The sequence below is a fragment of the Ranitomeya imitator genome, chromosome 1 (genome assembly GCF_032444005.1).
Source record: "Ranitomeya imitator isolate aRanImi1 chromosome 1, aRanImi1.pri, whole genome shotgun sequence".
NCBI lineage: Eukaryota > Metazoa > Chordata > Amphibia > Anura > Dendrobatidae > Ranitomeya > Ranitomeya imitator.
The window spans coordinates 885370326-885395274 of NC_091282.1; positions in this window are offsets into that span (position 1 = coordinate 885370326).

The window sequence follows — 24949 nt, forward strand, 5'->3', positions numbered from 1 at the left end:
GTGAACCTCTTAAAGATGATTGTAATGCCACAGTTGTTGTACGTGCTACATAACTCTCCCATTTGGATTACACAATGCAGATTCCGTAAGATTAGGTCTTTGTTTGGGGAATTAATATGGGGAGGAAAGAGTCCTAGGTTTAAACAGGAGATACTTCAGAGGGCCAAAACAGAGGGGGGTCTTGCACTTCCTAATCCATGGCTATACTTCTTAGCAGCACAGTGTCAACATCTCAAAGGATGGGGGGAGGAGGCAGGGAGTGTGCAAATACCTAATAGCTTGAGGTTCTTACTACAGGCAGACGTTTTGAGTGACAGTTTGGAGGGAGGACAATTCAAAAAAATGGGTTCACATGGGTGCACTATCAAATTAATTCACAGAGTATGGGAAAAAGTCAAACTCATTAGGGAAGTGAGTGGGTTCACCAGATTCTCGCCTATTTGGGACAACATTTATCTACCGGAATTTAGGCAGAGGGAGGGTTTTCACTTTTGGTCTGCAGCAGGTATTAAATGGCTGGGGCAGCTGATAAGTCAGGGCAGACTTAAAACATTTGAGGAGTTGCAGGAAGAATTTCAGTTGCCACGGTCTGAATTGTTCCAGTATAATCGTATCTCTCATGCTTATCAGGCACAGAATAAAAGGGGAGCCATAGTGGTACAGATTGATCTCATGATCGACTATATCCTTAAGAATAGCTGCACGAAGGGGGCGATTTCAGAAATATATGGGTTTCTACTTTTTTCTTTCCTGGAAAAATATCCCATCCGAGCCAAAGGGAAATGGGAAGCTGAATTGGGAATAATTGACAATGATAGATGGGAGTCGGTCCTAGAATATGTGCCTAAGATATCAATGAGTGAACCAGGCAGGCTATCACAGTTATTCGTAATCCATAGGGCCTATAGAACCCCTGACAGGTTGTTCAAGGCTGGGCTTAGGCAGAACTCGGACTGCCCTCGGTGCTCACAATCCCAGGCGGGGATATTGCATATGATGTGGCAGTGCCCTAGACTGTCCTCCTTCTGGATAGTTGTTTTAAATCGTATTGAACTGGTGTATGGATGTTCTGTCCCTAGGGTTCCACTGACTTGCATATTGGGATATGTGGAGGAAATTGTTACGGACAACATGTTTAAAATAGCTATTGCACGATTGTTATTCATTGCTAGGAAATTGATCGCCAAATTTTGGATTAGAGAGGAACCTCCAACAAGAAGAGACTTTCTTAAGCAAGCGGAGCATATACTTACTTTGGAGAAAAGTATCTACACCAAAAGGAATAAGCTGGACATCTTCCACAAGCTGTGGCAACCGTGGATGGACTTGAATTAGGATGATAAATGAGAATATAGGGAACCTAGTATTCAATGGAAATATAACGGATGTTTATTCAAATGGTTGTATGATGATGGGAAGTGGGGTGGCTCTGGCTGAGGTCTCGGGTTGGGCAGGGTGGGGGGGCTCTGGGTCGGGGGGGAAAAAGTTATCTGTAAATGTTTAATGAAACATTGCCATGAGAAATATTCTGATTGTTTATTCTTTGCGGATAATAAAAATCTATCTGATAAAAAAAAAATATTGTAAGGAAAGACCCCATATAAATAAAAAGTTGTTGATTTGAGGGCAACTTTCCTGCAAAATTACTGTAAAATTCTGGTCTTCACTATTATAATAGATTATAAGAGCTTGATTTCTGTCAACTACAGAGATGGTAACTAATAAATTAGGCACTAATATAAAATATAATGAGAAAAAATAAATGTTCAATATATATACAATTATCCTGAAAATTTCTGTACCAAGAGTACTTCAAAATTAGTCCACAAATACATTTTCTACCTATTGAGAGATTTTCTGCTGCATTTTTGCTTTCATATTGGAGTTGTTTTACTAAATAAGCTTATTAACAATTGGTTATTTTCTTTTCTCACCAAGATCTTTTAACCCTTTAAAGGGAATTTATTTGTATGATCAACCCTCTAAAGCCGACTATATGGACATGCAGGTCCTAGAGAGTTTAATAAAATGATACCTGGATATCTACGATCTGATTTCTTCTAACCGGGAAATTCATGCTTTTCCTGATACTTAAATGAGCTGTTAGAACTATGGGCAGGAAATAGATCTCCCAGAGAATCTGCTTCCAGGGCTTATTTTGTTCAAATCATGTTTATTAAAGCAAATAAGCAATACAGCAATGAGATAAAGTGAGAACACAATCAATCAAATAAGTGGGATACAATCTACTTTTCTGTCATAAGGTTAGTGTCCCAACAATTTTGAAGTTTTATTGGCCAAAGCCAATATTGTCTCTTTTCCAATTAAATAACGTTAACTATTACTGTTATAATAGGCAATCATTGGAAAGGAGAAGAAAAAAAAAAAAAAAGTAACTCCAAATGCTAAGTTACATATATTGATAGTAGATATCACATGTAAGATGAGGAAAGTTTGAGAGAAGGAAAAGTAGTGAAAGAGGGAAGGAAGAGAAGAAGAAGAGAATAAAGATAATGATAAAGACAAGAAGATATATTATAGGTAATTGGGTACAGGAGGGCCGGACTCCCTCCCTCGGGTGAGCCCCAACCCCCATCCAACGGTGGACAAGACGGCCACCCGTTGAATGTGGTTTCAGGTCATGGAAGCAGGTTAAATTAGATAAGTAGTGTTCAGGATGAAAGAACAATGGAAACTATTCCCAAATATAGATCAGGGTATAGATAGCCATATATCTAAATACAGAGTTTCTCTGAATGCAATCCATGGAGCCCAAGTATTGTAGAATTTGGTAAGATCCCCAGTAGTCTGAATTATCAATTGCTCCATTCTATAAATATCGTTAAGTTCCATAACAAATTCAGAGCATGAGGAGAATTTTTCTTGTTTCCAATACCGGGGGATCAAGTTCCTAGCAGCCGCGAGGAAATGTCTGAGAAGATTCTTCTTAAACCCAGATATTGACAAGTCACATAAAGACATCAGAGTTAATTCTGCTGCGGGCCGAACCTTACGAATAGATAGTTTATTATAGAGATCAAAGATTGACATCCACAATTTCTGTATGGGCGGACAATCCCACCAGATATGGACATATGTTCCCTTTTCTTCTGCACATCTCCAGCATATATCTGGAATCACCTGGAACATGGCATGTACCAAGGTATGGCATCTATACCACCTCGACAGGATCTTATAGCTCCTCTCCTGTGACACAGAGGACAATCCGGTCCTAAAAGTAAATAATAGGATCTTGTCCCTCTCCTCTTGAGATAAAGATATCCCTAAATCATTCTCCCATTTTGAAAAAAATATTGGAAAATTGTGCATTGGGGTTTGACCCCTTTGGAAAAGATCATATAACAATGGGACCGTGTGGACCTGGGGTTCCTCAGCAATACAAAGTTTCTGAAAAGATGTCAATGCTCTTACAATGTTGTTTTGTTTAGATGTTGTGTATATGAAACTTTTCAATTGTTCATAGAAAACCAAGTACCCGTAGGAGGCTCCTCCCCTTGCATATTTCATGTTGAAGCTTGACACCAGTTTGATTTAAGTAGCCATATATTTTAGGTCTTGAGGCTCTACATTTGTTCAGGTAGGTCTCCCTATGAAGTCCCGCAGGAAAGTTAGGGTTATCGTATATTGGGGTGAGTGGTCCAGGGGATGTTGAGGTTTGTAGGCGCCCGCTGCTCTGCCGGATGAATAGGATCATATTTCTAGTCATAAGGGGCAGGCAAAGCCCCCCTCCTTCCTCCCATCGCATTCCATAATATTATTTGAGGGTCACCTCCAATAAGGTCACCTTCCAAATTAACCACTTCTTGCAATTCCTGCTGTGATATAAATTTAAGATGCAGGTTCCTATTGATGCACGACCATAAACCATAAAATCCGGTAGTCCAATTCCCCCCATTTGCTTAGATCTACTTAATACAAAGTATGATGTTCGTGATCTAGTATGTGACCAAACAAATCGGGTTATTGCCTTCTTAAGAAGCGAGTAAAAAGAGGCAGGTAAATATGATGGGATTGTTTGAAAGTAATATAGGAGGTGTGGCAATAGGTCCATCTTAATTACACTAACTCTACCAATCCAGGAAAACTGAAGTCTGTGCCATCTTTCTAAATCTAATTCCACTTTATGGAATGCAGGTTTAAAGTTTGCGTCATACAGTGCAGGGATTTTCGCTGTTATTTTTACTCCTAAGTATGTAAGCGAGTCGAAGCTCCACCTAAAGGGAAAGGCGGCCCGCAGCTAGTTCACCTCAGATAATTGTAGTGAAATGTTGAGGATCTCAGATTTATGACAATTCATTTTGAAATTGCTTAAGAAACCAAACTTCTGCAACTCTAAGAGAATGTTTAGTAAGCTGGTTAACAGGGATGTAATGTATAAAAGAACGTCGTCGGCAAAAAGTGCCAACTTATGCTCTTCCGATTGTAGCTCAACTCCCCTAATGGAGGGGGTATTGCGTATTGCGGTAGCCAAATATTCCATCATTAAGATGTACAAGAGTGGGGAAAGTGGGCACCCCTGCCTCGTGCCATTCCTGTTTGCAAACACATCAGAAAGGGCACCATTTACCTTTATCTGAGCACTAGGGGAGGCATATAAGGCCATAATTCTATGGCGCATATTCTCTCCTAAGCTGATCCCTTTCAGGGCCTGGAAAAAAAATTCCCAGTGCACCCTGTCGAAAACTTTCTCAGCATCAATCGACAGGATGCACATGGGATCCCCCTCCCCGCTCAGTCTATCTATGAGGTGGTCCGGATGGCGTTATCTCACGCCTCCCTACCCGGAATAAAACCCACCTGGTCTTGGTTTATTAGGCTCGGGAGAGGGGGGCTTAATCTGTTTGCAATCATCTTTGCGTAAATTTTAACGTCAAGGTTTATCAGGGATATTGGACGATTATTATTACACAGGAAAGATCCTTATCAGGCTTTGGTAGCACTGTAATGTGAGCGGATAAAGCCTGAGGAGGAAAAGAGCCACCTGAAGAGATAGAGTTGCAAACTATAGGGAAGATTGGGCTTAATGATGTGGAGAATAGCTTGTAAAAACCGGCAGAATACCCATCTGGGCCAGGGCTTTTCCCCTGCTTCAGGTCTTTAATAGTTTCCGACACCTCCTCCAACGTAAATTCCCTTTCCAGGTCTGACACCATGTCCTCTGATAGGAGGGGTATATTGTTCTGTTGTAGATATGCATTGATTTTGTCATAAAGTAAAGATGTACCCTCCTTCCTCCCTTATCCTTAAACTTTGGCTCCTATGAAGATAATAATTTTGTTGCTAATGGAAGGCATGATAATTCTTGTTTGGACCTAATAAACACCACACAAATATCAAAGCAATGCTTGAGTATTGTGCCTTGCTCCAGACTCATGCACTTTTAGGAACTTTGAAAATGTATTTTCTTATTTTGCTGCTTTTTTATCTTATCATTCTTATTTTTTTTTTGTAAAAACTTTTAAGGTACCGTCACACTGAAACGACGCTGCAGCGATACGACAACGATGTCGATCGCTGCAGCGTCGCTGTTTGGTCACTGGAGAGCTGTCACACAGACAGCTCTCCAGCGACCAACGATCCCGAAGTCCCCGGGTAACCAGGGTAAACATCGGGTTACTAAGCGCAGGGCCGCGCTTAGTAACCCGATGTTTACCCTGGTTACCAGCGTAAACGTAAAAAAACAAACACTACATACTTACATTCCGTGCCTGTCCTCCGGCGCTGTGCTTTCTTCTGCACTGTCAGCGCCGGTCAGCCGTAAAGCAGAGCGGTGACGTCACCGCTGTGCTTTCCGGCTGGCCGGCGCTCACAGCTAGTGCAGAGAAGCACAGCGCCGGAGGACAGACACGGACGGTAAGTATGTAGTGTTTGTTTTTTTACGTTTACGCTGGTAACCAGGGTAAACATCGGGTTACTAAGCGCGGCCCTGCGCTTAGTAACCCGATGTTTACCCTGGTTACCAGTGAAGACATCGCTGAATCGGCGTCACACACGCCGATTCAGCGATGTCAGCGGGAGATCCAGCGACGAAATAAAGTTTCAAACGATCTGCTACGATGTACGATTCTCAGCGGGATCCCTGATCGCAGTAGCGTGTCAGACACAGCGAGATCGTAACGATATCACTGGAACGTCACGGATTGTGCCGTCCTAGCGATCAAAGTGCCACTGTGTGACTCAGTACTTCATGACATACGGTAGATAGCCAATTGCTGACTCAGCTACCTTTGCAAGTACAGTTACCCATTTTTTCTTTTCATATCAATATATCAATCATCAGATAATTGCCACAACACTGGTTATTCGAAAGTTGTCAAAACAGTCATAAAATTCAGTAATTGACACTCCAAAAATTAATCGATATTGTCAATTCAAAAAGGAACAAAGGGTAAATAGACTTCAGTGTCAAGTGGGCTGAGAAAGGTAGTTAAGTCAGTGATCAGTTACCTCGATCAATTCTATAGACATGAATGGGGCAGCTATAGTCATCAGGGACATAACCATAAAAGGGTGTAGGGGTTACAGTTGTATTGGGGCTCTGGAGCCTATGTATGCCCAGAAAGTCCTTTTGGGTCATATGAGAAATCAATACTTTTGAAAATCTGTGATTGTTGTGGTCCTTGTTGGAAATTTTCCATTGGAGTCCATTTGTTTCAGGATAGACCACTGACAGTCATTAATGACCCTAGCTGTTAGGCACAGCTATTCTTCCTCTGCACAGGATGGATTCCAAGCCTTGTCTTCTCCTGTGGTCTCCCATTTAGTCTCAACCACAGTGAATGCTGCTGAGCAAAGAAGTTAGTCTCAGCGCCTTGCTCAGACTCGGGCTGTGTGCTCAGTTACTGCTGCCTCTCCAGGTTCAGCTATAGTAACTGGCAATACTCAAGGATGAGCAGTCACTCCTGAGACTAAGTCCAGGTTTCGCTCTACTGGGCATGCTTCTGGGTCGACTGGGCATTGGTGATCGCCCGTCACATGCTCAGGTCCTGGTCCGGCTCCGGATTGGCCAGAGAGCAAGGTCCTGTCAGATTGACAGAAACTATATAAGGATCTTTGGCTTGCCTGTCGGTGCGGTTTGTATGCAAACTGTACCCTGCCATCTAACATCATCGCACTCTAATCAACATGTCCATTTCTCTATTCTTTCTACAGGCACATTATTGACCTTTTCCACATTGACTTTCCCATACCTCAGCCTCTTGCAAACAATTTGGTACATTACCAAGCTTTTCCACATTGACTTTTCTTACTTCTGCTGCTACCATTCTCTTTCAACTAACCCCTACTTTACCCCAGTGTTATTTATGACCATGTTTACTTTGGCTTAGTCATATGCATCTGGTCCACTCTTAATTATGTGACCAAGATGAGCACAGACCACTCTACTCTGCTTCACACCTGAATGCACTTTTTTGCACATATATGGTATTGCATAAGTGTCACGAAAGGAACGGGGCGGGACATGGCTTACAAGCTTAGCTTATGCTCCCACGCCGCCAGGCCACGATGGCGTGGGGCGAGCGTCCCAGGTGGTAAAGGAATGTGGACCCACTGGACCACAGAGAGTGACCTGGGCCTACCAGGACAAGGGAAGGGCAGTGACCAGGGTCTGTGGCAGCTGAGCATGTGGACAAGGGGGTGAGATGCAGGTCCAGGGACAAAGACATCAGCTTTCCTAGAACTGATAGCAGGCAAAATAGGAGCTGGAAAACAGGCAGACCAAGAGCAACCAAGAGGACCAAACACACATGGCTAGGTTAAAAAACCTAATGAGAAGCTCTGGCAATGCCCAACAGAGAAAAGGAACTTTTAATAGGAGCTGCCCCTCAGAAATAGGCTGTGGACAGCAATACAAGCACCCACACTGCCCGTAATAAAAGTGGAACCGACAGAAACCAGTCCAACATAGCAAGCACAGGAACTGCGGATAAAGGCACCTGGCAGCGGCTGCAAGCATGGACACACGTGGAAAGTCATGCAGCAGCTGCAGATGACCTCACAAACCACAGGTAGCTTCCACAGCGGCAGCCAGGGACCACACACACGGATGGTCGTGCAGCGGAGCAAAGACCTTACAACACATGTACGACTACGCAGCACAGCAGGGAACTGAGCAGCATCCATACAGGTAACAGTATCCCAGCTGGTTAGAGGGAAAGAAACAAAGGGTAGGAGCACAGACATGAAGAGTAACGCCGGGAAACAAGGCACAGAAACAAGGATTCAGACCAGGATACAAAACCCCACTGGGTGGCTGAAACAAGGACTCAGGCCAGGGTACAAAGCCCCACTGGGTGACAGAAACAAGGCACAACGACACCGGCATTACAATGAGTCCACCAAGACGTCAGTCAGCCAAGTGCATCACATAAGTGTATCATAGAAGGGTATTGCTCAGAATTAATTCCAGAATTGAACCAGAAGGGAACTGAAGGGAACTGGACACAGTCACCATAAACAATGTTTCTGTTTGTCTTCACTCTGACCCCTACAATCCTTCACTTTCCCCTACCCCCCTAAGCCTTACACCTACTAAGGAACTGTTTATCTCTCCCTACCCATCTCACCTCCTCCTCAGAACTTTTCCACAACATACAATCCTGTGTCTCCAAACACAGACAGCCCCCTCATGCACTCTCCTGCTCCCACCTGATAACACTTTCTCTGCTCCTCCTCAGTGCCGACGATTAGTGTTGAGCGATACCTTCCGATATCGGGAAATATCAGATCGGATTGGATCAGACTGATACCAAAAATATCGGATATCGACGATTCCGATACCAGAAACCAATGCAAGTCAATGGGACACAAATATCGGAATGAAAATAAACCCTTTCTTTCCTTGCAGGTTAAAAAGATCTGCGATTTTGCTGTGAGAAATGCTGCAGATCGGGAGGGGGGAAGAGTGGGTGGGCGGAGTGTGGGCGGTGCGTGAATGGAGACTGTGTGTGTGCGGGGAAGATGTGCATGTCTGTGTGCGGCGATCGCGAGGGTCTGCAGGGATCGCAGGGCTGCTGGGGGTCTGTGCCAAGCTTTGGGGGGTCTGTGCCGGGCTGTCGGGGGTCTGCGGTGGGCTGTCGGGGGTCTGCGGCGGGCTGTGGGGGGTCTGTGCCGGGCTGTGGGGGGTCTGTGTCAGGCTGTCGGGGGTCTGTGGCGGGCTGTGGGGGGTTTGTGCCGGGCTGTCGCGGGTCTGCCGCGGGCTGTGGGGGGGTCCTTGGGGGTGTGTGCGCACGCAGACATCGTCCGATGGAACTACAAGTCCCATCGAGCTATCCCTGCTACAGTGACAGTGATTGACACATTAGCCAATGATGTGACAATAGTAGTACCATCATCCGGGTAATGTGTTGAATGTACAAAAAAACAAAACACAAACATGCATACTACATACAACAAACTACATACAGGTAGGCACATGAGGTGTGCCTAGTCTGTATGACTCCTCTCCCCTGGGTTCCATCATGTCTACAGGTATATATGACTCTTAGTTGTTACTTATTACGTACATAGTGATTCACTATTTGAGCCCACGCCTACTAGTTGTGGGTCTCTCTAGACTATATACACTGTGGGTCAGCTGGATTACCAGCATAATCTAGGAGCCATTTACACATGGTATATTTATATATGGTAATCATTAGTGTTGAGCGATACCGTCCGATACTTGAAAGTATCGGTATCGGATAGTATCGGCCGATACCCGAAAAATATCGGATATCGCCGATACCGATATCCGATACCAATACAAGTCAATGGGACATCAAGTATCGGAAGGTATTCTCATGGTTCCCAGGGTCTGAAGGAGAGGAAACTCTCCTTCAGGCCCTGGGATCCATAGGGAGGTGTAAAATAAAGAATAAAAATAAAAAATATTGATATATTTACCTCTCCGGCGGCCCCTGAACTCAGCGCGGGTAACCGGCAGGCTTCGTTGTTCAAAATCAGCGCTTTTAGGACCTGAGAATCACGTCCCGGCTTCTGATTGGTCGCGGGCCGCCCATGTGACCGCCACGCGACCAATCACAAGCCGCGACGTCACCGCAAGCTATTGACGCGCTCATTTTTAAAAATGAGCGCGTCAATAGCTTGCGGTGACGTCGCGGCTTGTGATTGGTCGCGGCCACGCGACCAATCACAAGCCGCTATGTCTTTCAAAGCCATTAACGCGCTCATTTTTAAAAATGAGCGCGTCAATAGCTTGCGGTGACGTCGCGGCTTGTGATTGGTCGCGGCCACGCGACCAATCACAAGCCGCTATGTCTTTCAAAGCCATTAACGCGCTCATTTTAAAAATGAGCGCGTCAATAGCTTGCGGTGACGTCGCGGCTTGTGATTGGTCGCGGCCACGCGACCAATCACAAGCCGCTATGTCTTTCAAAGCCATTAACGCGCTCATTTTTAAAAATGAGCGCGTCAATAGCTTGCGGTGACGTCGCGGCTTGTGATTGGTCGCGGCCACGCGACCAATCACAAGCCGCTATGTCTTTCAAAGCCATTAACGCGCTCATTTTTAAAAATGAGCGCGTCAATAGCTTGCGGTGACGTCGCGGCTTGTGATTGGTCGCGGCCACGCGACCAATCACAAGCCGCTATGTCTTTCAAAGCCATTAACGCGCACATTTTTAAAAATGAGCGCGTCAATAGCTTGCGGTGACGTCGCGGCTTGTGATTGGTCGCGTGGCGGTCACATGGGCGGCCCGCGACCAATCAGAAGCCGGGACGTGATTCTCAGGTCCTAAAAGCGCTGATTTTGAACAACGAAGCCTGCTGGTTACCCGCGCTGAGTCCAGGGGCCGCCGGAGAGGTAAATATATCAATATTTTTTATTTTAATTCTATATTTTACAGATCCCTATGTATCCGATACCGATACCCGATACCACAAAAGTATCGGATCTCGGTATCGGAATTCCGATACCGCAAGTATCGGCCGATACCCGATACTTGCGGTATCGGAATGCTCAACACTAGTAATCATCCTATATATGGTATGGGCAGGGGACTCTTATTGGTCTAGAGCTTCTGCTATGACCTTGTACTTGTTCTCTGTTACGCCTCACCAGTTTGTCATATGGTCTATATGTATTTTTTATCTTTTGTAATAAAGTTTATGCCTTTTATATTTACATTTCTGATCCAGTGTCTTCATAAGTTCTCGATTGGTGTATTTATATTTGTTCATGAAGGGATCTTATTATTAGATATGAGGGTGTGCTGTTTTGCAACATACTATATACTGTACATAGTACATACAACATGCGACATACATACTACATACATTATACACACATACTACATACAACATTCTACATACTACATGCAACATACTGCATACAAACTACATACATACTACGTACAAAATGCTACATACATACAACATACTACATACATACTACATACAACATACCACATACATACTACATACATCCAATATACTACATACATACTACATACAACATACTACAAACATACATACAACATACTACATACAATACATTCATACATTACATACAATACATACATATAGACATACAGTACATATAACATTGAGTACATACTCACCATCACTTGTCACTTTGATCCCCGAAGCCAGTGTCACCTGTAAAAAATATTAAAATAACAAACAAACAATATACTCCCTGATCCGCAGAAGTCCACGAGTGTCCCACAACGATCTCCCGTGGAGAGCAACAGCATCAGCTGATGCGACCGCTCTCTAGGGGCCCCAGGAATACAATGACGGGAGGAAGGTATCCTTCCGCACTGTATTCCTCCGCCACTGTAAAAAATAGTCCCTAGTCTCACTTTTGACACTGCTGAGTGAGAAAGTTCCCACGCAGCAATTGCCATAAAGTGAGACCAGTGAACTACAGTAACCTCTCAGTGATGCACTTGTTGTGAATTCTGTGGCAGAGCTCCCTACTGTGGTCACAAGTGGTACTTCGGCTGATTCTCTCTATGAGCTTCCGTTGGTGGAGGAGAGTTGTACTGCGGCTTCTGAGTTTCCTTCCTCAGGTGATGTGGTGAAGTCGTTAGGTGCTGCTCTATTTAACTCCACCTAGTGCTTTGATCCTGGCCTCCAGTCAATGTTCTAGTATTGGACTTGTTTCCTCCTGGATCGTTCCTGTGGCCTGCTGCTCTGCATAGCTAAGTTCCGCTTTTGTTATTTTGTTTGCTGTTTTTTTCTGTCCAGCTTGCTGATTTGTTTTTTCTTGCTTGCTGGAAGCTCTGGGACGCAGAGGGTGTACCTCCGTGCCGTTAGTCGGTATGGAGGGTCTTTTTGCCCCCTTTGCGTGGTTGTTTGTAGGGTTTTGTGTTGACCGCAAAGTTACCTTTCCTATCCTCGCTCTGTTCAGAAAGTCGGGCCTCACTTTGCTAAATCTATTTCATCTCTACGTTTGTCTTTTCATCTTAACTCACAGTCATTATATGTGGGGGCTGCCTTTTCCTTTGGGGTATTTCTCTGAGGCAAGGTAGGCTTATTTTCTATCTTCAGGTTAGCTAGTTTCTCAGGCTGTGCCGAGTTGCATAGGGAGCGTTAGGCGCAATCCACGGCTGCCTCTAGTGTGGTTGGAGAGGATTAGGGATTGCGGTCAGCAGAGTTCCCACGTCTCAGAGCTCGTTCTATATTTTTGGGTTATTGTCAGGTCACTGTATGGGCTCTGACTTCTATGTCCATTGTGGTACTGAATTACCTCATCATAACAGTACTGGAGGCTAGAGTTGAGCGACCTTGACCTTTTTAGAGTCGAGCCGGGTTTTGCGAAACCCGACTATGTCCAAAGTCGGGTCGAGTGAAATCGGCCGATTATGACGTAAAGTCGGGATCGACCGAAACACGAAACCCAATGCAAGTCAATGGGGCAGCATAGTCGGCAGTGAGTGGGGGCCAGGAAAACACCTAGAGTGCCCATTTTAATGTCAAAACCATCCATTCTTCTTAATGAAGCTTGTCAAGCGTAATTTACCTTATAATAATTGGAAGGCATTTGAAATTGGGGGTCATTTGGCTAAAGTTGTGGGGGGTAGGGCTGGTTCAAGTAATTAGTGGGCCCAGGAAATCTGGACCACGTCACGGCAGTGGAGCAGGGAGAGGTAAGTATTTCAACTTTGCAAGTGCTGTGAACCTGAGCAAGCAGGGGGGGCCCACTCGTTGGCATTGGCACTTGCACAGGGCCCCTCAAAGTACAGCGGTGTGTTTGCACGGCGGGGGCGCCTCCCACCGGCAGCAACACTTTTGCGTACTATGAGAGGCCCTGTGCCAGTGACGTCGCCAACTAGTATTCCTCCCCCCACCTGATGAAGGAACCTGCACTTTCATCTGCACCTTCCTCTTTGTCCCCGTGTAAGGTGGTATGGTATGCGGGAAAAGCAACCTGACTTTCAGCAGGGTCACAATGTTGTTGTGTAGCGTGCACGGGGAATGTTGCGTTATGGGTCAATGTACCAGCAGACTCATCTATCACTGGCTGGGCAATGGGCAGGATGAGGAGGAAACACAGATATAGACCCAAAGAATAAAGTTGGCTAAATGCAGTTCAAAATTGGTAACACAGGAATAACCAGGGGGCATTGCAGTGGAGGACAACTGGAATGAGAGGCTGACACAGAGAGTAGGGCCAAATCAGTAAGTAGTCGAAATGCAGTTCAAAATTGGCAACCGTAGTAAACAGGCGGCACAGCTTTGTTCAGTGGAGGAGAACAGCAAGGAGTGGCAGACACCGATAGTAGGCCCCAACCCAACTAGTAGGCCAAATGCAGTCTAACATTAACAACTACTTAACGAGAGGCTGAAAATGGTATTTCAGGACAGGAAACCAGGAGAACAGCAAGGAGTGGCAGACACCGATAGTAGGCCCCAAACCAACTAGTACGCCAAATGCAGTTGTTCCATTTAACCACAATTTAATGAGAGCCTGAAGATAGAAGCTCAGGAAAGGCAACCTGGGGAACACCTTGGAGTGTAACACACCATCTCTCTCCACCCCATACCCATTTTGTAGGCCTAATGCTGTGTACTTTTCTACAACTACTAAACGAGAGTCGGAAGACCGAAGCAATAGCAAGGAAACCTGGGGAACACCTTGGAGTGTAACACACCATCTCTCTCCACCCCATACCCAATTTGTAGGCCTAATGCAGCCTACTTTCCGACACCTACTAAACGAGAGCATGAAGATCGAAGCTCAGGAAAGGCAACCTGGGGAACACCTTGGAGTGTAACACACCATCTCTCTCCACCCCATACCCATTTTTTAGGCCTAATGCAGTGTACTTTTCTACAACTACTAAACGAGAGTCGGAAGACCGAAGCAATGGCAAGGAAACCTGGGGAACACCTTGGAGTGTAACACACCATCTCTCTCCACCCCATTCCCCATTTTTTAGGCCTAATGCAGCCTACTTTCCGACACCTACTAAACGAGAGCATGAAGATCGAAGCTCAGGAAAGGCAACCTGGGGAACACCTTGGAGTGTAACACACCATCTCTCTCCACCCCATACCCATTTTGTAGGCCTAATGCTGTGTACTTTTCTACAACTACTAAACGAGAGTCGGAAGACCGAAGCAATGGCAAGGAAACCTGGGGAACACCTTGGAGTGTAACACACCATCTCTCTCCACCCCATACCCAATTTGTAGGCCTAATGCAGCCTACTTTCCGACACCTACTAAACGAGAGCATGAAGATCGAAGCTCAGGAAAGGCAACCTGGTGAAAACCTTGGAGTGTAACACAACCTGTCTCTACACCCCATACACAATTAGTAGGCCTAATGCAGCGTAGTTTCCAACAGCTACTAAACGAGAGCCGGAAGATCGAAGCTCAGGAAAGGCAACCTGGGGAACACCTTGGAGTGTAACACAACCTCTCTCTACACCACGGAAGGGCTGATTCTTAGGAAGGAAGGCTGTTGTAAATAAGCATTGCGCGTCCGAGGGTGATTATATTCTTATTCGGTATCTACTCACCCTCGGACGCGCCATGCTTCTTGATTTGTAATTAATGTTTATTTGCAATGTGCTTTTGACTTACTCAATTATTTTTTTAATTATTGATTTTATTAAATTAATAGTTTAACATCTTATTGGAAATAATTTAAAGGAGACGCGACAGGACAACACTCGGTGGATGCCATATCTGTGTTAACAACTCCAAAAAACTTTCAGTTAACTTCTTGCAGGAGAAAGAAATTGTAGCTGTTGGACCTTTGTAGTACAGTTCCAGATATTTGTTGTGTGTTTGTTTTGATTGTTAAAATGTCTGCATTTGAGATCTCAACACGATCTTATTTTTTATAATCAAATTAATTTTTTAAATATTTTATTAGGTTGGTTCAAGGGGTACACGGGCCGCAGTAGACAGGTCAGTGGAGGCCTAGTGGAAGGAGTGACCACAGACAGGCATCGAAGGCCTAAAATAATAACACATGGCTGTAGGCAATTTTAAATTGGTTCCAGGGGTACACGGGCAGCAGTGCCCTGGTCAGTGTAGTAGTAGTTGAAAGAATGGACCGCAGACAGGCATCGAAGGCCTAAAATAAAAAAATTGGGCTGGCTGTAGGCAATTTTAAATTGGTTCCAGGGGTACACGGGCAGCAGTGGTGTGGTCAGTGGAGGCCTAGTGGAAGGAGTGACCGCAGACAGGCATCGAAGGCCTAAAATAATAACACATGGCTGTAGGCAATTTTAAATTGGTTCCAGGGGTACACGGGCAGCAGTGCCCTGGTCAGTGTAGTAGTAGTTGAAAGAATGGACCGCAGACAGGCATCGAAGGCCTAAAATAATAACACATGGCTGTAGGCAATTCTAAATTGGTTACAGGGGTACACGGGCAGCAGTGGTGTGGTCAGTGGAGGCCTAGTGGAAGGAGTGACCGCAGACAGGCATCGAAGGCCTAAAATAATAACACATGTCTGTAGGCAATTTTAAATTGGTTCCAGGGGTACACGGGCAGCAGTGCCCTGGTCAGTGTAGTAGTAGTTGAAAGAATGGACCGCAGACAGGCATCGAAGGCCTAAAATAAAAAAATTGGGCTGGCTGTATGCAATTTTAAATTGGTTCCAGGGGTACACGGGCAGCAGTGGTGTGGTCAGTGGAGGCCTAGTGGAAGGAGTGACCGCAGACAGGCATCGAAGGCCTAAAATAATAACACATGGCTGTAGGCAATTTTAAATTGGTTCCAGGGGTACACGGGCAGCAGTGGTGTGGTCAGTGGAGGCCTAGTGGAAGGAGTGACCACAGACAGGCATCGAAGGCCTAAAATAATAACACATGGCTGTAGGCAATTTTAAATTGGTTCCAGGGGTACACGGGCAGCAGTGCCCTGGTCAGTGTAATAGTAGTTGAAAGAATGGACCGCAGACAGGCATCGAAGGCCTAAAATAAAAAAATTGGGCTGGCTGTAGGCAATTTTAAATTGGTTCCAGGGGTACACGGGCAGCAGTGGTGTGGTCAGTGGAGGCCTAGTGGAAGGAGTGACCGCAGACAGGCATCGAAGGCCTAAAATAATAACACATGGCTGTAGGCAATTTTAAATTGGTTCCAGGGTTACACGGGCAGCAGTGGTGTGGTCAGTGGAGGCCTAGTGGAAGGAGTGACCGCAGACAGGCATCGAAGGCCTAAAATAATCACACATGGCTGTAGGCAATTTTAAATTGGTTCCAGGGGTACACGGGCAGCAGTGGTGTGGTCAGTGGAGGCCTAGTGGAAGGAGTGACCGCAGACAGGCATCGAAGGCCTAAAATAATAACACTTGGCTGTAGGCAATTTTAAATTGGTTCCAGGGGTACACGGGCAGCAGTGCCCTGGTCAGTGTAGTAGTAGTTGAAAGAATGGACCGCAGACAGGCATCGAAGGCCTAAAATAAAAAAATTGGGCTGGCTGTAGGCAATTTTAAATTGGTTCCAGGGGTACACGGGCAGCAGTGGTCTGGTCAGTGGAAGTCTAGTGGAAGGAGTGACCGCAGACAGGCTTCCAAGGCCTAACATAACAAACTTGGGCTGGCTGTAGGCACTTTTAAATTGGTTCCAGGGGTACACGGGCAGCAGTGGTCTGGTCTGTGGAAGTCTAGTGGAAGGAGTGACCGCAGACAGGCTTCGAAGGCCTAACATAATAACATAGGGCTGGCTGTAGGCACTTTTAAATTGGTTCCAGGGGTACACGGGCAGCAGTGGTCTGGTCAGTGGAAGTCTAGTGGAAGGAGTGACCGCAGACAGGCTTCGAAGGCCTAACATAACAAACTTGGGCTGGCTGTAGGCACTTTTAAATTGGTTCCAGGGGTACATGGGCAGCAGTGTATGGTCAGTGGAAGTCTAGTGGAAGGAGTGACCGCAGACAGGCTTCCAAGGCCTAACATAACAAACTTGGGCTGGCTGTAGGCACTTTTAAATTGGTTCCAGGGGTACACGGGCAGCAGTGGTCTGGTCAGTGGAAGTCTAGTGGAAGGAGTGACCGCAGACAGGCTTCGAAGGCCTAACATAACAAACTTGGGCTGGCTGTAGGCACTTTTAAATTGGTTCCAGGGGTACACGGGCAGCAGTGGTCTGGTCAGTGGAAGTCTAGTGGAAGGAGTGACCGCAGACAGGCTTCCAAGGCCTAACATAACAAACTTGGGCTGGCTGTAGGCACTTTAAATTGGTTCCAGGGGTACATGGGCAGCAGTGTATGGTCAGTGGAAGTCTAGTGGAAGCAGTGACGGCAGACAGTCTTCGAAGGCCTAACATAACAAAATTGGGCTGACTGTAGGCACTTTTAAATTGGTTCCAGGGTAACACGGCCAGCAGTGGCCTGGTCAGTGTAGTAGTTGTAGAAAGAAGGGACCGCAGACAGGCTTCGAAGGCCTAACATAACAAAAATGTCAAAACAATGGTATTGTCAGTGCCAGGCATTGAAGGATGTCAGCGCCTAGACTACACATTGGTGAAGCTGTGAGAGATAATTTTGCTAGTGGTAGAGCACTGTTTGAGCTGGGGGGGGAACTGTCTTGTGGCCGGCGGTACAGGCACAGGGCCCCTCATATTACAACGGTGTGTCTGACGTTGGGTGCGCACCACCACCGCCAGAGACACTTTATTGTACTATGAGGGACCCAGTGGCAGTGCCGTCGACCAAAAGCGGCCACACCCACCTCTTCAGACAAACAGCACTCTCAAGGGTCCAAGCGCAAAGTGGCGATAGCACGGCCCCGTGTGGGGAGTTTGGCCATTTCGTGAGGTGGAAACATGTCGTATGCTGGACAATCAGGTGAAGAAAATTACGAGATTGGAAAAGTCATTCAGAATAGTCCACAGGCAAGACCTTTTCATAGGAAAGCTAGGTGTCAGCCGGGCAGGGTGGGGCAAAAGATTTTGAAATCCAGTTGTGGTTCATTTTAATGAAGGTTAGATCATCTACATTTTGGGTAGCCAGACGAGTCCTTTTTTCTGTTAGTATTGAACCTGCAGCACTGAATACTCTTTCTGATAGGACACTAGCTGCCGGGCAAGCAAGCTCCTGCAATGCATATTCTGCCAATTCTGGCCAGGTGTCTAATTTGGATGCCCAGTAATCAAATGGGAATGACGGTTGAGGGAGAACGTCGATAAGGGATGAAAAATAGTTTGTAACCATACTGGACAAATGTTGTCTCCTGTCACTTTGAATTGATGCTGCAGTACCTGTCCTGTCTGCGGTCATAGAAAAATCACTCCACAACCTGGTCAGAAAACCCCTCTGGCCAACGCCACTTCTGATTTCTGCCCCTCTAACACCTCTGGTCTGCTGGCCCCTGGAGCTCGTGTGAGAACGATCACGGGCGCTGTGTGCAGGGAATGCCAGAAGCAAACGGTCAACAAGAGTTGATTGTTTTGTTGCTAATATTAGTTCCAAGTTCTCATGTGGCATAATATTTTGCAATTTGCCTTTATAGCGAGGATCAAGGAGGCAGGCCAACCAGTAATCGTCATCGTTCATCATTTTTGTAATGCGTGTGTCCCTTTTGAGGATACGCAAGGCATAATCCGCCATGTGGGCCAAAGTTCCCGTTGTCAAATCTGCAGTTGTGCTTGGTTGAGGGGCAGTTGCAGGCAAATCTACGTCACTTGTGTCCCTCAAAAAACCAGAACCCGGCCTTGCCACGCCACCAATTTCCCGTGCCCCCGGGAAAGCTTCCTCATTAAAAATATACTCATCCCCATCATCCTCCTCATCCTCCACCTCCTCTTCGCCCGGTACCTCGTCATGTACACTGCCCTGACCAGACAATCGCTGACTGTCATCAAGGCTTTCCTCTTCCTCTGGTGCAGACGCCTGATCCTTTATGTGCGTCAAACTTTGCATCAGCAGACGCATTAGGGGGATGCTCATGCTTATTATGGCGTTGTCTGCACTAACCAGCCGTGTGCATTCCTCAAAACACTGAAGGACTTGACACATGTCTTGAATCTTCGACCACTGCACACCTGACAACTCCATGTCTGCCATCCTACTGCCTGCCCGTGTATGTGTATCCTCCCACAAAAACATAACAGCCCGCCTCTGTTCGCACAGTCTCTGAAGCATGTGCAGTGTTGAGTTCCACCTTGTTGCAACGTCTATGATTAGGCGATGCTGGGGAAGGTTCAAAGAACGCTGATAGGTCTGCATACGGCTGGAGTGTACAGGCGAACGGCGGATATGTGCGCAAAGTCCACGCACTTTGAGGAGCAGGTCGGATAACCCCGGATAACTTTTCAGGAAGCACTGCACCACCAGGTTTAAGGTGTGAGCCAGGCAAGGAATGTGTTTCAGTTGGGAAAGGGAGATGGCAGCCATGAAATTCCTTCCGTTATCACTCACTACCTTGCCTGCCTCAAGATCTACAGTGCCCAGCCACGACTGCGTTTCTTGCTGCAAGAACTCGGACAGAACTTCCGCGGTGTGTCTATTGTCGCCCAAACACTTCATAGCCAATACAGCCTGCTGACGTATGCCAGTAGCTGCCCCATAATGGGAGACCTGGTGTGCAACAGTGGCAGGTGCGGATGGAGTGTTTGTGCGACTGCGGTCTGTGGACGAGCTCTTGCTTCTGCAGGAGGACGAGGAGGAGGAGGAGGAGGAGGGGGTGCGAACGGCTACAGACAACTGTTTACTAGACCGTGGGCTAGGCAGAACTGTCCCAAACTTGCTGTCCCCTGTGGACCCTGAATCCACCACATTTACCCAGTGTGCCGTGATGGACACGTAACGTCCCTGGCCATGCCTACTGGTCCATGCATCTGTTGTCAGGTGCACCTTTGTGCTCACAGATTGCCTGAGTGCATGGACGATGCGCTCTTTAACATGCTGGTGGAGGGCTGGGATGGCTTTTCTGGAAAAAAAGTGTCGACTGGGTAGCTCGTAGCGTGGTACAGCGTAGTCCATCAGGTCTTTGAAAGCTTCGCTTTCAACTAACCGGTAGGGCATCATCTCTAACGAGATTAGTCTAGCTATGTGGGCGTTCAAACCCTGTGTACGCGGATGCGAGGCTAAGTATTTCCTTTTTCTAACCATAGTCTCATGTAGGGTGAGCTGGACTGGAGAGATGGAGATCGTGGAACTAGCGGGGGTGCCGGTGGACATGGCAGACTGAGAGACGGTGGGAGATGGTATTGTTGCCGCCGGTGCCCTAGATGCAGTGTTTCCTACTACGAAACTGGTGATTCCCTGACCCTGACTGCTTTGGCCTGGCAAAGATACCTGCACAGATACAGCAGGTGGTGCGCTAAATGGTGGTCCTACACTGCCGGAAGGGATGTTGCGTTGATGACTAGCTTCATTGGCCGAGGGTGCAACAACCTTAAGGGACGTTTGGTAGTTAGTCCAAGCTTTCAAATGCATGGTGGTTAAATGTCTATGCATGCAACTAGTATTGAGACTTTTCAGATTCTGACCTCTGCTTAAGGAAGTAGAACATTTTTGACAGATGACTTTGCGCTGATCAATTGGATGTTGTTTAAAAAAATGCCAGACTGCACTCTTTCTAGCATCGGATACCTTTTCAGGCATTGCAGACTGAGCTTTAACCGGATGGCCACGCTGTCCTCCACCAGGTTTTGGCTTTGCCACGCGTTTTGGGCAAGATACGGGCCCGGCAGATGGAACCTGTGGCGATGTTGATGCCTGCTGCGGCCCCTCCTCCTCCTCTGCTTCAGAACTGCTGCCGCCTGCACCCTGTTCCCCCAATGGCTGCCAATCGGGGTCAAGAACTGGGTCATCTAATAACTCTTCTTGTACCTCCTGCGCAACTTCGTCTGTGTCACCGTGTCGTTCGGTGGTATAGCGTTCGTGATGGGGCAACATAGTCTCATCAGGGTCTGATTCTTGATCAGCACCCTGCGAGGGCAATGTTGTGGTCTGAGTCAAAGGACCAGCATAGTAGTCTGGCTGTGGCTGTGCGTCAGTGCACTCCATGTCAGATTCAATTTGTAATGGGCATGGACTGTTAACTGCTTCACTTTCTAAGCCAGGGACGGTATGTGTAAAGAGCTCCATGGAGTAACCCGTTGTGTCGCCTGCTGCATTCTTCTCTGTTGTTGTTTTTGCTGAAGAGGACAAGGAAGTGACTTGTCCCTGACCGTGAACATCCACTAACGACGCGCTGCTTTTACTTTTACCAGTTTCACGAGAGGAGGCAAAAGAGCTAGAGGCTGAGTCAGCAAGATAAGCCAAAACTTGCTCTTGCTGCTCCGGCTTTAAAAGCGGTTTTCCTAATCCCAGAAAAGGGAGCGTTCGAGGCCTTGTGTAGCCGGACGACGAACCTGGCTCCACAGCTCCAGACTTAGGTGCAATATTTTTTTCCCCACGACCACCTGATGCTCCACCACTACCACTACCCTCATTACCAGCTGACAATGAACGCCCCCGGCCACGACCTCTTCCACTAGACTTCCTCATTGTTTTAAAAACGTAACCAAACTAACGTTATTTGTTGCAGTCACACAACTTACACGGTGAGCTATAACTTCAGTATGATTTAGCTACCCCTTTACAGGTTGGTGAGACCACAGCGAAAATCAGGCCCAATGTTACACACTCTTTTTTTGGTGGCTGCAAATTAGAGAGATGCCCCACACGCAGGACTGTCACTGAAGCACAAATGTTAATATTAATGTCACACTATTATTTTTTTTTTATTTTTATTTTTTTCAGGAACACTTTAGAAACCCCCCCCCCCAAAAAAAAATTGATTTTTGCAGGGAGAATTTAGAAAACAAATGTAACAAACTATATGCTTTCTATGGGCCACTGAGTGAGAGATGACGCACACAGGAATCAGGAGTGGCACACAAGCCCAGAGGCCAATATTTTTCTACCAATGATTGATGGAGTTATTTTCTCTGGTAGATTTTGGAACCCAAATCAAGGAAAAAAAATATAGGCTTTCTATGGACCACAATTGGAGAGAGAGAGAGAGAGAGAGAGAGAGATGGCACACCCAGGAGTCAAGACTGGCACACAAGCAGAAAGGCCAATATTAATCTCCCACTGTTTTTTTTGGTTGTTTTTTTTTTTTTTTTTTCAGGGAGACTTTAGAAAAAAAAATAATAAAAAAAATATGATTTTATCAGGAAGAATTTAGAAACCAAATAAAATAAAATGATTTTTTCAGGGAGAATTTATAAAACAAATAAAAACAAAAATAGGCGTTCTATGGCCCACTGACTGAGAGATGACGCACACAGGAATCAGGAGTGGCACACAAGCCCAGAGGCCAATATTTTTCTACCAATGATTGATGGAGTTATTTTCTCTGGTAGATTTTGGAACCCAAATCAAGGAAAAAAAATATAGGCTTTCTATGGACCACAATTGGAGAGAGAGAGAGAGAGAGAGAGAGAGATAGCACACCCAGGAGTCAAGACTGGCACACAAGCAGAAAGGCCAATATTAATCTCCCACTGTTTTTTTTTTTTTTTTTTTTTTTTTCAGGGAGACTTTAGAAAAAAAAATAATAAAAAAAATATGATTTTATCAGGAAGAATTTAGAAACCAAATAAAATAAAATGATTTTTTCAGGGAGAATTTATAAAACAAATAAAAACAAAAATAGGCGTTCTATGGCCCACTGACTGAGAGATGACGCACACAGGAATCAGGAGTGGCACACAAGCCCAGAGGCCAATATTTTTCTACCAATGATTGATGGAGTTATTTTCTCTGGTAGATTTTGGAACCCAAATCAAGGAAAAAAAATATAGGCTTTCTATGGACCACAATTGGAGAGAGAGAGAGAGAGAGAGAGAGAGATGGCACACCCAGGAGTCAAGACTGGCACACAAGCAGAAAGGCCAATATTAATCTCCCACTGTTTTTTTTTTTTTTTTTTTTTTTTCAGGGAGACTTTAGAAAAAAAAATAATAAAAAAAATATGATTTTATCAGGAAGAATTTAGAAACCAAATAAAATAAAATGATTTTTTCAGGGAGAATTTATAAAACAAATAAAACCAAAAATAGGCGTTCTATGGCCCACTGACTGAGAGATGACGCACCCAGGAGTCAAGACTGGCACACAAGCAGAAAGGCCAATATTAATCTCCCACTGTTTTTTTTTTTTTTTTTTTTTTTTTCAGGGAGACTTTAGAAAAAAAAATAATAAAAAAATATGATTTTATCAGGAAGAATTTAGAAACCAAATAAAATAAAATGATTTTTTCAGGGAGAATTTATAAAACAAATAAAACCAAAAATAGGCGTTCTATGGCCCACTGACTGAGAGATGACGCACCCAGGAGTCAAGACTGGCACACAAGCAGAAAGGCCAATATTAATCTCCCACTGTTTTTTTTTTTTTTTTTTTTTTTTTCAGGGAGACTTTAGAAAAAAAAATAATAAAAAAAATATGATTTTATCAGGAAGAATTTAGAAACCAAATAAAATAAAATGATTTTTTCAGGGAGAATTTAGAAAACAAATAAAACCAAAAATAGGCGTTCTATGGCCCACTGACTGAGAGAGAGAGAGAGATGGAACGCTTAGTACTGGCACACAAGCCCAAAGGGCAATATTAATCTCCCTTTTTTTTTCCAGGGAGAATTTCTAAAACCCCCCCCAAAAAAAAAAAATAGGCTTTCTATGGCCCACTATTTGTGAGAGAGATGGGACGCTCAGGACTGGCACAGATGGCACGCTCAGGACTGGCACAGAAGCCCAGAGGCCAATATTAATCTCCCTTTTTTTCTGGGAGAATTTATAAAACCAAAAAAATATTTAAATAGGCTTTCTATGGCCCACTATTTGTGAGAGAGATGGCACGCTCAGGACTGGCACAGATGGCACGCTCACAACTGGCACACAAGCCCAGAGGCCAATATTAATCTCCCTTTTTTCAGGGAAAATTTATAAAACCAAAAAAAAAATTAAATAGGCTTTCTATGGCCCACTATTTGTGAGAGAGATGGCACGCTCAGGACTGGCACAGATGGCACGCTCACAACTGGCACACAAGCCCAGAGGCCAATATTAATCTCCCTTTTTTCAGGGAAAATTTATAAAACCAAAAAAAAAATTAAATAGGCTTTCTATGGCCCACTATTTGTGAGAGAGATGGCACGCTCAGGACTGGCACAGATGGCACGCTCACAACTGGCACACAAGCCCAGAGGCCAATATTAATCTCCCTTTTTTTCAGGGAGAATTTATAAAACCAAAAAAAAAATTAAATAGGCTTTCTATGGCCCACTATTTGTGAGAGAGATGGCACGCTCAGGGCTGGCACAGATGGCACGCTCAGGACTGGCACACAAGCCCAGAGGCCAATATTAATCTCCCTTTTTTTCAGGGAGAATTTATAAAACCCAAAAAAAAATAAAATAGGCTTTCTATGGCCCACTATTTGTGAGAGAGATGGCACACTCAGGACTGGCACACAAGCCCAAAGGCCAATATTAATCTCCCACTGTATTTTTATCAGGGAGAATTTATACACCC